Source organism: Mustela lutreola, chromosome 2 (assembly GCF_030435805.1).
Source record: "Mustela lutreola isolate mMusLut2 chromosome 2, mMusLut2.pri, whole genome shotgun sequence".
Classification (NCBI taxonomy): Eukaryota; Metazoa; Chordata; class Mammalia; order Carnivora; family Mustelidae; genus Mustela; species Mustela lutreola.
The window spans coordinates 129,845,980-129,859,509 of record NC_081291.1 but is presented as its reverse complement, the minus strand read 5'-3'; the positions used below and the strand labels follow the sequence as shown (position 1 = coordinate 129,859,509).

At 39.0% G+C, this 13,530-nt stretch overlaps 1 pseudogene; it reads right to left on the bottom strand.

Annotated features, from left to right (window-relative positions):
• Positions 1–216: 216 nt before the first annotated feature.
• Positions 217–11,955, bottom strand: LOC131825587 (proteasome subunit alpha type-1-like; annotated as a pseudogene).
• Positions 11,956–13,530: the final 1,575 nt, after the last annotated feature.

The window sequence follows — 13,530 nt, the reverse complement described above, 5'->3', positions numbered from 1 at the left end:
GGGACAAAGCCAGGTTTTCTCCAGAGCTTCATTCCATAGGACTACACAATGTCTATTTCCTTGTATAATCAAAAGGTGTCTGTATAACTCTTGCATAAATGAGTGTGAGATACCCAAATCAAAATCCAGACAACTACAGATCCAGGGATGGCTTTTATAAGGCAAGACAGGGGGAAAAAAAAACCCACAGAATTATGTTTTTGTTTGTCTCTTTGTTTTAATAATGAAGGAAATGATCTCAAGTTCAAATCCAGCTTTGAAGTTTTCTTCCCACCTGAGTCACATCAAAAGAAAAAAAATCATTTTTAGGCATCAAGAATTTATGTAGAATAACAATAAGCCACACATTACTCCCCCCAGGCAGATGAAACAATTTTATTTCACAGTTGTCTTCACTTTTTTTTTATTTTATTTATTTATTTGACAAAGAAATCACAAGTAGGCAGAGAAGCAGGCAGAGAGAGAGGGAAGCAGGCTCCCCGCTGAGCAGTCAGCTCAATGCAGGGCTCAATACTAGGACCCCAAGATCATTACCCAAGCCGAAAGCAGAGGCCTAACCCACTAACCCACTGAGCCACCCAAGGTGCCCCCTCACAGTTGTCTTTAAAACCACAAAGACACTATGTTCTTCATATAAAAACATTAGTACAGATAACTATACTTTCTAGAAAATGATGGTATAGAGCCTGTCAAAGAAAAATGCACACACCATTATATGATTTCAGACAAGTTGCTTGGGAAAAAACACACATGGACTGATTCCCAAAACATACCATAGGACGACCCTGCATCTTTTGGTTCACAGTATAGATTATAATCACCAGTAGTGCTCCTGCATTCTTACAGGCTTGATAATACGCATATAGACTGGTTTATGACTTAATGTTGCATCGGTTCATCAGCCCTTTCTACAGGTTCATCAGCAGGTTGAGCAGGCTGTGCCCTTCACTGTGGTCTTTCTTCAAGATCTTCCAGGAATGGAGATACATCATCATCATAAACTCCCAAGTTTTTACCAACAATTCCAATGGAAACATTCTTTGTAGTTAGGTCCTGTTCTGCAGGAAGTGTCCCTTGTAAGACATGCAGAACACGTTTAACCAGTTCATTCAAATTTCATTCCATAAACCCAGAGATGTGTCTTTCCAGGTAAGTACAAGCTGAGAGAGAACGGGCTCCAATGGACAGGACTCTACAGTCAAAATAGTTAGCAGATGGACAGGTATGGAAAATGTGAGGGCCCATATCATCATAACCAGCAATAAGCAGTCCAACACCATATGGTCTCTGGCCATATTGTTGTGTTGGTGTCTGGGTCTTGCCTACAATTAGAGATACAAGATGAGACCCAGGAAGAGGTGTGTCAAATACAAATCTGGAATCCAAACTCTCCTGGAGCATAACATTACAGAACAGTCTAGCATCGGCAGTAAGTCCTGTAACTGACATACCGATATGCTTGTCCACATGGAGAATATTTTTCTGCTGAGTTACAAGCTCTGACTGTGCTGTCTTCAATGCAACCAACATGGCATGGGGTTTTGATTTCAAACCAACTGTGGCTGAATCTTGTTTGACAACTTCCACTGCCTACTCAATTGGATGAATCCTGCCCTGAGTGCTCCAAACAGTGACCTCATTGTCATATTGGTTGCAAAACAGGGTTCCAGTGCGGATCTGGCTGCAGCTTCCTGCACAAGTGTGGACTGAGGAACGCTAAGCCACAGATTCTTAACCCCAGCATTTATAAAGATGCATGCAGGGGGCCTGGGTGGCTCAGTCGTTAAGCATCTGCCTTCTGCTCCTGTCGTGATCTCACGGTCCTGGGATCGAACCCTGAATCGGGCTCTCTGCTCAGCACGAAGCCTGCTTCTTCCTCTCCCACACTCCCTACTTGTGTTCCCCCTCTTGCTGTGTCTCTCTCTGTCAGATAAATAAATAAGTAAATCTTAAAAAACAAAAAAAAAAGATGCGTGCAATATAAAAATACACGTAAAAGAGAAAGGGAACACTAGGTATTTCATTGAACAAAAACCTGTCGTCAATGTTAGTAGAAGAAACTGATGTGGTAAAAAAGGCCTAGCAGGAAAAGACCTAGTAAATACATCATAAACACTGACACTGCTGTGGTGCATGATTCTTGTGTGTGTATAATCTTGTATCTATACCAGATTAAGGTTAAGTGTGTAGTAATAATACTAAGGTTTGGCAAATGGCTATAATGGAAGAAGGGAACTGCAATTATTTAATCTGAAAAGAGAAATCTGAGGAGAAAATCAATAGGTATTCTATTAAAGATCTACCAAAAGCAGACACATTTAAGACAAATTAGAAAGCATTTCTTAAGTAGCAAAATCACGGTATTCTGGAATGTAATGCCAAGGAAGGTAGGCAGTCTCCTTCCATAGGGGTTGTTTGTTTGAAGGGAAGGAAAGATCACCACCTCTCTTTCAGAAGCTAAGGTGATTTTGTTTTGTCTGGAGAGGATTAAATGATCTCTCCACTATCAGTTTATACTGTAGGTACACTGTGCTCTGTGTTATTTTTCAGATGTTCTTAAAGACAGCGGAAGACCAAGACGCACTTTTCAGAAGGAAATTCGGAGGTTTACTTCTAGTCATATTACCTATAATTAACTAATTTTGGATTTTTAAAATTTCTTATAGTACCTTCAAGAATAAACTTTTGCATAATTATTTCTCTTATTTACTAAAAAAAAATTACCAGAGAATCATAAGCTATCTTCTAAAAGCCTTGGAGACCGCTGTATTTTGGAATTCAGTACTTTTCTAAATTTGAAAAGATAATCTGGCACAAATACCATATATTATGCGACACCTCCAGCAGAGCCACAGCAGTGTCCATAATCAAACATGTTAATATCTTTGCAGTGACTCACAAAAACATTCACACTAAGTGAGGAAAAGACTATAAATAGTTTCACATCAATATAGGCTGTATTTTCCCATCAAATAAGTTACAAAAATCTTTGGCTTTCAGAATGGGTTACATGACAAAGTATAGAATGCCCAATTAAGTTTGAATTTTGGATAAACAACAAATAAGTTTTTGGAAATGTCCCAAATATTACATTGAACCTACTTACACTAGAAATGTTATTTAGTGTTTATACAAAACTCAAATTTAGCTGAATTTCTTGGTTTGTTTGTTTGTTTTCAAAATCTGGTTTTTATATTTCAGAATCCCAACAAGTGATTGTGGACCTGTTTCTAGAAATGTACTAATTGAAATACTATTTTTTAATTAACATACAATGTATTACTTGCTCCAGGGGTACAAGTCTATGAATCATCAGTCTTACACATTTCACAGCACTCACCATAGCACATACCCTCCCCAGTGTCCATCACCCAGCAACCCTAACCCTCCCACCCCACCACCCCCCAGCAAACTATGAAACCATAAGAGACTCTCCTAATTGAAATACTATTAACAGCTATCCTAGGAGAAAAGTTTGGTTTGGGTATTTTTTAAGGGGGTCACAAAAAGCAAAGTTTTTAAAATATGCTATCAATAACATGTAAAAAAATAAGACCTGTGCAAATGCACCCATATTAACAACTCAAGATATTTTAAAAGTTAGAAGTAGCATGGCTACTCCAAAAATGATTTTAATTTGCATCTCTTTCTGGCTCCACCTTAAAATTCTTTACCTATAAAACATTCCTTTAATAAAATTCATGAAATTCTCATGTAACAAAGATATAGCTCCATCTAATGGAAAAAATATCCAATTACAGCCCTTCATGAAGCTAGGACTATTGTGTAAAACTATAAAGCATATGTAGACTATACACAGTCATACACACACACACACACACACACACACACACAGAGTGGATGCTTATCTGTGCCTCTCTGGTTTTTTTTTTTGAAGCCAGAAAGGACCCAAAAGTAAAGTAGTCATAGCTTTTGCAAGATCTGCTCTTTTACTTATATTGGACTCTGAAATATAAAAACGTAAGTATATTTATATTTCATAGTCTATTTTATATATATGTATACACATATTCATACATGTAAATATAAATATAAATATTACACTTTCTTGTGTAAGCCTTCTAGGCCAAGGGCTTGAGGGTCCTATAAAGCCTTGTGAATTTGAAGGGGAGCAGAATATGTGGCAAAATATGCCACTTTGGCATATAGATTATCTTGAATTAAAATTACTTGAGAAACAGTCAGTACAAGGATAATCAGAACCTCCTCTGTGCCCCCTGAGAACAGAAAATAAACTCCCCATGTGAAAGTCACCTTCATTGTACTAAGAGGATAGGAAGGATTCTTATCACCAAAGACACAATTTAGGGCTGAGAAAGCTGCAAAAACAAATCTTGTTACTTCTTTATTAATTTGCTACCCTAAACCCAAACCCCTTTGTTTTGTCAATTCTTCACAAATTCATTGTTTCCTTATCTAAAAGGCATAAAAGCTTCCTGCTTTGGTCACTGTTTTGAATATTTCATATTTTTATGGGGTTCTTGTGCATGCAAAATTAAATTTGTTTTTCTCCTGTTAACCTGTCCTCTGTCAATTTAAGTATTAAGTTAGTTAAAGAACCTAGAAGGGAAGAAAGAAAAATTTTTCTTCCCTTAAAAATTGCATGCGAAATATTGTATGACTTGAATGTGTGCATTTTTCTGGAGAGAGATTTAGATCCTTACTAAAGGAGCCCATGATCCACTAAAGGTTACAAAGTTTTTGCTGTACTACCACGTGCTTCTCCCCAGGGACTATTCGCCTTCCCTCCACTGTTTTTCCCAGATGACCACAAACTAACCCAATACCAGAAGTTCCTTTTTGCTGCTGGCTGGGCTCAGCGCTTAAATACTGAGCCTGAACCAAACACAGGCTTCACTGTCAACAAGAAAGAGCCTGCCCCATGAAGTTTACAGGCTTTTTTCTTTTCTTTTTTCTTTTTTTTTTTTTAAGATTTTTTTTTTTTTTGAAGTAATTTCCACACCTAATGTGGGGCTCAAACTCACATGCATTTTTAAAACAAATAACAGCAAGATCTAGCAGATGTGGAACCAGGGACTAAAGGTAGGGTCAGAGACAAAGGGCATTAAAATAAGCAAGTCATTCTTTCAAAATTTTCAGTTTATCTCATTAGCCTTCTTGTTAAAATAAAGATAGTTCAGCTTTCCTACTGTTTTCATTTTTCTGAAATTTTATTAATTTATCACCCCATTTAGAAGGGAAAACCTTCTATTCTGGAAGCACTTCAGTTGACATTTCTCAGTATTAATTTTATTTATAAATAAACCACGTCTTCCTTGTGTAAGGTATTTGAATAAGAACTGTTATAATCAAAGGTTGATTTATTTTGGAAATATCTCCCTCTTGAGGTCATTATTATTTATGCCTCAGGAGATTATAAACTCGAGCACTCTGTTAGATACCAGTGGGTAGAAACGGAGGTTAAAAAGGGCAAACGTCTTGGAGAACACTCTAGACGCACCTATTAACATTACAAAACCCATAAATACTAAGGTCTGTAGGCAAAGACAGTCTTGCAAGCAATATGTGGTCACAAAAACTATAAGCCACCTAATGTCCAGCACTGGGACAAAGTGTGCTAATAATGCTCGCCACAATGAAATAACATAGAATTCCTAAAAGCTAGAAAATCTATGAGTATTGACATGGATTTCTCTCTCCTAGACATGCTTGCACATACATTTATACATATATAAAATTGTCTCCAGATGAATATTGGTAACAGTTGTTGCCTCAGTGAGAAGAAACCAGTCTGCAGGGGTCAGGAAGAAGACATACTTTTCACTGTATACCCTTTTACATATGAACTAAATTTTTAGCCATCTATTTGTATTATTTGTAAATTTTAAAAATCCAGCAAATTAAATGTTGCATATTTTTGAAGTAGAAATTAATTACAAAAAGTGCACAAGTCATATGTGTAAAGGACAACAAATGTTTACAAAGTTAACATATCCAGGTAACAAAAACTCATACTGAGGAAAAAAGCACTATCAGTATTTATTTAAAAGAAAATCCCAGACATTTTATCATTTTATCTATAAATATTTCAGTATGTATCATTTGTGAAAGAACTGCAATCTAAAATGGAACCAGAGGAAATGAGAGAGAATCTCACACATGTACCTTTAGGAAAACAAGACTTAAGAACTGAGAGACTGATTTCCTGCAAATGCCTGATTTACGGAAGACTGACATTTAGCTCCTGACCAGTGAACATCCACCAAGAAACTCTTGCCTTCCTCAAGCCAATGAACTTATTGTGTGGACTCTGGCTGGACTCTCCCTTTGCACTCCTTGCCCATAAATACAGTCCACCCCAAACACACTCACCTGTACCTTGTGGAGCATACATTTTCCAAACTGCAGTTCCTCCACTAATAAACTCTATTACTAATAATTTAAGCTTGCCTCAGCTTACCTTTTTATTTCAGTTGATTCTTAACAGATAAAAATATAACCTTAATGCCATGACCAAACCCAATAAAGTCCACAATAATTAAATGCCATTTATCTTGCAGAATGTCTCACATTCTGGATATGGCTAATTGATTGAATCCTCCTGGTGGGATTTAACATGTTCTTTATCCACTGCATTTTCTGGAAGCCAGTAGATAGACCTGAGAATATGCTTCTTGAGTTGGTAAGTAAAAATGTTCTACCATGTTGAGGAAATGCTATAGATTTTTGTAAACCAATGCACAGAGGCTCACAAATAATGACCTGAAAAATCCCCAAGCAAGGAAATGTTTAATTTTGCTGAAGTGAGCATTGCCCCATGTGTTTTGTTGTTGCTGTACCACCCATTACATTCACATGGAACCAGAGTCTTGTCTTACACAGTATGATGAACTCTAGGCGGAGATCTCAATGGTCTTTTCTGAGTTCTGTGATGTTGTGTAGTATAAGACGCACTGCAGATGCTCACGAGAGTGTGTTCGTAGATTAATCCAACAGATGTTAATTGTGTTTTCCATTTACAGAGTACTATACTTTCGACTACTGTTTCTGTTCTCAAGAAGACTGAATTGGTAAGTCAGCGTGTGTTCAGGAAGCAAATGCACATGCTCCTTTAAAGCGTGAAGGCAGTAAAAAACCCAGCTGTGCATGTTATAGAATTACAGAGTAGAGTGGCTTGGTGGGGTTCATCATGTAAACACCAACAGCAAGATCAGCTTTGGAGCTTAGCAACAAGAATTGGCAGCAGATCTGAGCTGATGAAGACCCCAGAAATATCTGGTATAGCCTCTTCATGACATGAAGCCCAGGAATAGCAAAGGACTCTCGTGGCTGATGAGGGATACAGTTTAAGATTAAAACGAGATGTTCCCGCTGCTAAACTTAGTGAAAGCCTGGGTAGGTTCCATTCAAGATAATTTCTTTGTAGGTAAACTGCTCTGTTTTGTTTTCTCTCCTAAAAAATCTCTTAGGATTTTCTATTTATCCTGTGGAGTTCTGAAACTTTTTCAGGATGTGTCTAAGTATGAGTTTTTCCGTATGAACATCTTGCCTGGCTTACCGCTCTCCCTTGAACTGTGGGGATTCAAGTTTCCTTTAGGCTGAGGAAAACTTTCTTCTGTTCCTTGTATTTCCATTTCTGGGTCAGTTGTTTCAATTTGTTCATCCCATTTGTTTTTCTGTGATGTTGTTTGTTTTGTTCATTTTTGGTGATCTTTGGTTGATCCTTCCACATTTATGAATAAAAAATCAGGTTAATTAGTTGACTTGGGACCCATTTGCAGTTTTAGGAGTTTACCCAGAAATGTACACGGAGATCAAGTTGACCTCGAAGTATTCACAGGCTAGTGAGGAAGGAAAACAAGTAAACAAAAAATCTGTCAAAATGTCAGCACACCTGTGTTGCAGTTTGAGCAAAGAGAAAAAGGTGGTGGGATTAGTTTATGTGACAGAGGGGTCCAAGTGTGCCTCTCCCACAACTTCCGTAGCTGTCTTCAGCTCCTCTAGGGTTGGGCTGGATGCAGGCAGGCTGCAGAAAAAAGGGAAGAGCAGAAAAGTTCTGACTTAAGAGCTATGGTTTGGTGGTGTGGCTCTCTGGACAAGAAGTTTAAGACTTTTTCTTTCTCTTGGAGGATACGCTTCTGAATTTCTCAAAGATTTATCACTGTGAATCCTTAGCTGCAACAGTTGTGACACAGGCAATGCATTTTCCTAGACTTTACACTTACTACCTATAGCCCCTGAGTATTTGGCGACACATTCTACAGATTCTTTTCACTTGAGAACTCATCTCTCTTCCAAGTAGTTCTCTTAGGTAGACAAAAACCTCACCCAGGCCTGGTCTTTCCCTATGGACCACATCTGTTCCAGAAGAAACACTAGTTCATCCCTGCATTTGTGAAAACTCACCTCTCATCACTCTGTCGTTGTAGGTAAACTGCTCTGGCCACTGAGTTTCCCAAGGGTGAGTCAAACATGCAGGAGTCTTCAATTTCTCATATGTCCTGCAAGCAGGTAGTGAACTAAGGCTTACAAAACTGGAACCTGAGCAGCTCTTCTGTAAGCTCTGCAGAGACTGTAAACACCTCACTTTGGAAAGTGGGCACATTTGGCAACTTTAGTTTTGTTCTGTTTGGGGGGCCTCAACTGAAAAGGGAAAGACAAGGTCCCATTATAAAAGCTTGTTTCATGCCTAAATGAAAAGTACAGAGGTGATGAAATAAGGAATCTTCCCTGCTGTTCCTTCCAAGCAGTGGGCCAGCTCTCATGACTGATTTTATTACAACAAATGTGTTTGCCAGACAGCCTCTATCAAGCCAGTTTTTGGTCTCAGGCAGGGTAAAAACAACAACATCAAAAAAACCACAACCAAACAAATGGAAACTAACCTTGGTTCCCCAAGAAGCTGAAGGGAGCCAGTTGAATGTACATCACTATGAGAAAGGATTACCTGGCAGAGAGGAGGTTAGAAACATGTTTACATTAAGCCATTTACAGAGCCATCAGCATTGAAGTCAGACAGGCCTGGATTGAGGTTTTAATTTGGAACTTATTTGCTCTGTGACCATAAGTGTTTAGCAATCTCAGCTCTTGCTTTCCTGATTTGTCTGAAAGGGAAGTAACAGCTAACTTGCAGGATGGCTAGAGAGATTAAATGAGATATAGGATATAAAGATTCTGAAAGAGAAGGCCCCCAATGAACAGTAGCCACTGAACCACCCCTCCATAGCCTAGAATCCCTTTGTTATTCTTTGTTCCATTAATTCCTACCTTTCCTATTTAAGGAAAGAGCTCAGGGTCAGCCTCATCCTCCAGAAGGCTTTTCTGGATTCCCTTTCCCACTACTCATGATATAGGTGCTTCCAAAGCACCTTGTTATTGTTGGGTCTGTAATCAAAAGAGCAAGACTGATACAAAGCGAAGGTCAAGCAAAGCTCTATTTCACACCAAGCATCGAGAATCAAACTGACCGGCCAGGACCCTCTCTTACAAAGAGGCGACCTCTCTCTGCCTTACAGACTAGCTTTTAAGGGCAAAGGCCACGTGGTTGGGCCTGGCCATGCACAGGTGGCCAATGAGATTGTAACACACAGAGAAAGCTACACAGTCACGCTAGGTCACACATAAGTGACCAACTGAATTACAATTTACCTTATAGTAGATATTTGAACTAGCCTATCATCTTGGTCAGAATTGGCACCCAAAAGGCACCCAAAGGGCGGGGCCCATACTCCTTGTAGCTAGGGAGACAGTATAATCTCCCACTGATTGGATACCTCCACCTGGCCTGACCCACCCTTGTATTTGGGCTTTGTTACCTGGGACTGGTTTCCGGGACTTGTTTTTAAGTAGGTTCCCCGGGGCTGCGGGGGAAGGGGGGGGGGAGGTTGTCAAGGGCGGTTTAAGTTTTACTGCATACACAACAAAATCACTGTTTAACTGGATGGAGCTGCTCTGGTTAAATAGGCCCTTACAGTTATGTCTCTATCATGGCACTAACCACACTTACCTGATTGTTCCTATGTTTGCTTCCCCCATTAGAACTGCAGGCTTCCTGAGTACAGACAGCATATCTAAATCACCCATAAGCTCTCAGGACAGGGCCCGGCAGAACAGAAATCAACAACCACACAATTGTGACATGTAATTTACCATCCTGCTTCAGAGAGATACAGAAAGAGCATTTGTATGTTAATAGATCCTGGGATGCCTGGGTCACTCAGTAGAGTAAGCATGTGTTTTAGGCTCGGGTCATGTTCCCAGGTTCCCAGGATCAAGTCCTGCATCAGGCTCCTTGCTCATAGGGAGCCTGCTTCTCCCTCCATCTGCTCTGCCTGCCACTCCCCGTTTATGCTCTTTCTCTGAAAAATACATAAATAAAATCTTAAAAGAAAATAGATTTCTCCCTTGGGGGAATCAATCATCCAATCAATCATAACTGAGAACAGTAGATCTCTGATTCCCAGTCTGGGTTTTTAAATCATAGAAGCCTAGAACAGGGAAAAACTTTCGAGAGTACCACATCAAGCTGGGGAGGGGCATATGCTACTCTCAAGGAGTGTGCATGTCTTAAAAAAAAAAAAAAAAGCTTATTTAACACTTTAAGTTTACATTTGGGAAATTTAAAGAATCTTACTTTGCTGTGTTTTGGACTAGAAATCCCAAAAAACCTTGGTTGGTGTGCATATATATGCGTCAGTTATATCATGGGGAGGACAATCAGAACTGCATAGGGCAACACCAAGTATCTGTTTATCAAAAGGAGGCAGGTTACTAAACTGCTAAACAATGGCCTGTTGGCAACTACTTCACATACAGATCTGCCACTGCAAAGAGAGCGGTGTTCAAGGTTACAGGGCTAGGAGGCAGCACAGGCAGTCTCCACCTCCAGATTAGTTCTCCTCTACTGCCCCATGACTGACTATGGCCTTGTGCAGAGAAGTGGCTCAGCCCCAGGATGGGAGAAGCACTGGGTGAGGACTGAGAGATGGATGACATGGTGTGATCTTGGGCAAGCCAACATTTGAGACTTGTTTCCTCATATGTGAAGTGGAGAAGATAATATTCTGCCACCCAGGGCTGTTGACAGATCAAAAAAGAAGAGAAGGTCCTTTATAATTTAAAAGAGGCCTTGCTGGCATTTAAATCATCCAGCTTACAAAAGAGTAGGCACAATTAAAGCAGTAAATGTAGACACTGCAATCACCACAGCATAACCACAAAGGATTTTGTGAGTAGGAAAATCAATGCTAATTAGAACTTCCTCACTACTTCTTAGTCAGGGGGTAATGGTGTAAGTGGGTAGCTACACAGAAAAAAAGAAATGTAAACTGGATTTACTTGTCAAACTATAAACCAGGATAAATTTAAAATAGAAGGTAGACTTAAATTTTGAAAGCGAAACCACACATGCAGTGGAAAAAAACCTGAATGAAGTCTTCTAAAACCTAGAAATGGGAAAAACTTTTCCAACTGCGGCTCAAAATCCTGAAGTAATGGGGCGCTTGAGTGGCTCAGTGGATTAAGCCTCTGCCTTCAGCTCAGGTCATGATCTCAATGTCCTGGGATTGAGCCCCCCAACAAGCTCTCTGCTCAGTGGGGAGCCTGCTTCCCCATCTCTGCCAGCCTCTCTGCCTACTTGTGATCTCTCTCTCTCTCTGTCAAATAAATTAAAAAATCTTTAAAAAAATTCTAAACTAATGAAGAAAAGATTAGTAGATTTAATTACATAAAAATAATGCCTCTAGAGCAACAAGACAAAACGAACACCATAAATATGGGGAAAAGACAAGTGACAAATTGAAAAGAAAATGTGCAACATGCATCACAGATGAGGGTTTAATAGCCTTATTATGGAGTGAGCTTCTCAAAATAAAGAATAAAAAGACCAAGAATCCATATATGTCCTACAGATATCAACAGGTGGCCCACAGAAAAAGAAATGCAAACGGTCCTTACCTTTGACGTGGCACTCATTCTCACTCCTAAGAGAAATGAAAATCTAGACTATCTTGAAAACCATGTCTCATCTATCAGATACACCAAAAAATGTAAAATGGACACTATACTCTGTTGGTAAGTCCACAGGAAAATGGACATTTTCATACATTGCTGGCAGGAATGATAGTGGAGGGAGAGGAATTTGGCAATATGTACTGAAATTACACATTCATCTATCTTTTTACATAGGAATCTCACTTCTATGAATCCACTCCAAAGATCTGACAGCAAAAGTAAGAAAAGATATGTGCAGGAGGTTCATTACAGCACTCATTATAGCAAAAGGTTGGAAACAACTCAAATGCCCATCAGTAGGGAACTGATTGAATAAACTATGCTATATTCACAAAGAAGTGACTGATTCCAGGATATTATTAAGTGAAAAAAGATAATGTACAGTAAGCTATCATTTAAATAATAGTATATACCTTTATAAAAAATGGATAGATAAACCATAAATTTCTTCTTAAATGGCTATGTGCAGGGGGAGAGAGGCCCTGGAATGAAGGGGACTAATAGATACTTTGTAAACATAATTTATTTTGGACTTTGGAACCTTGTAAATATTTCATTGAATTATAAAATACAAAAAGACTTTTAAGTTTTAAAAATCCAAAGTAAAATGAAACAAATAAACCTGTATATGAAGTTTGTGTCAAAACCAGAGAAAGATGAATCATTTCCAGTGGCTTTCAAACCTAGGACTTCGTTCATTCCTAGTGGGATATACCATTAGGACAAAAAGAACTGCAAAACGATCTTTTTTTGTTTTGTTTTTATTTATTTGACAGAGATCACAAGTAGGCAGAGAGGCAGGCAGGGGGGGGGAAACAGGCTCCCTGCTGAGCAGAGAGCCCGATGCGGGGCTCAATCCCAGGACCCTGGGATCATGACCCGAGCTGAAGGCAGAGGCTTTAACCCACTGAGCCACCCAGGAGCCCCCAAAACGATCTTAATTGCAAAATAATTATATTATTGGTAGTAATATTGGTATTGCTTTTTGAGGGACAATTATGCACACATTGTGAGGTAAAGCAAGCAAGTACTTATGTTGATGTCACTGAAATTTTCGGCATGGAGAAAGTAAACAGGATGATACAACAGATGAGGTAAAAATCTGTCATGCTAAATTTGAACTGGAAGTGTCAATATAAATTTCTTAAGTATTTTGAAAAACAAACATGTATTTCCTTGCTCTGTCCCCTTAAAAGGCCAAGAAACAATGACCAACACGGTAGCAGTGAACATGACTAGCACCTAGAGCACGATCCACAGCTCCTTGGAGAAATGCACGATTCCAGATCTGGGGAAGAAAATTTGGGAGAGCTAGAACATTTTAGCATACTAGAAACCAAGGAAGCAATAAAACGTTAATGAGGTTATATTACAGTACTCAGGAGCCAAGTTGAAGAGGCTCCAATTGGCCAAATATGGGACCATTTGAGAATCAATAAAAGTAATTATAATGGCTAAAACATATCAAATATTTTAACTTGAAAAATTAGTACATAATGGAAAGAAGTATGTACTTATCCTATCTTCCTTATAGGA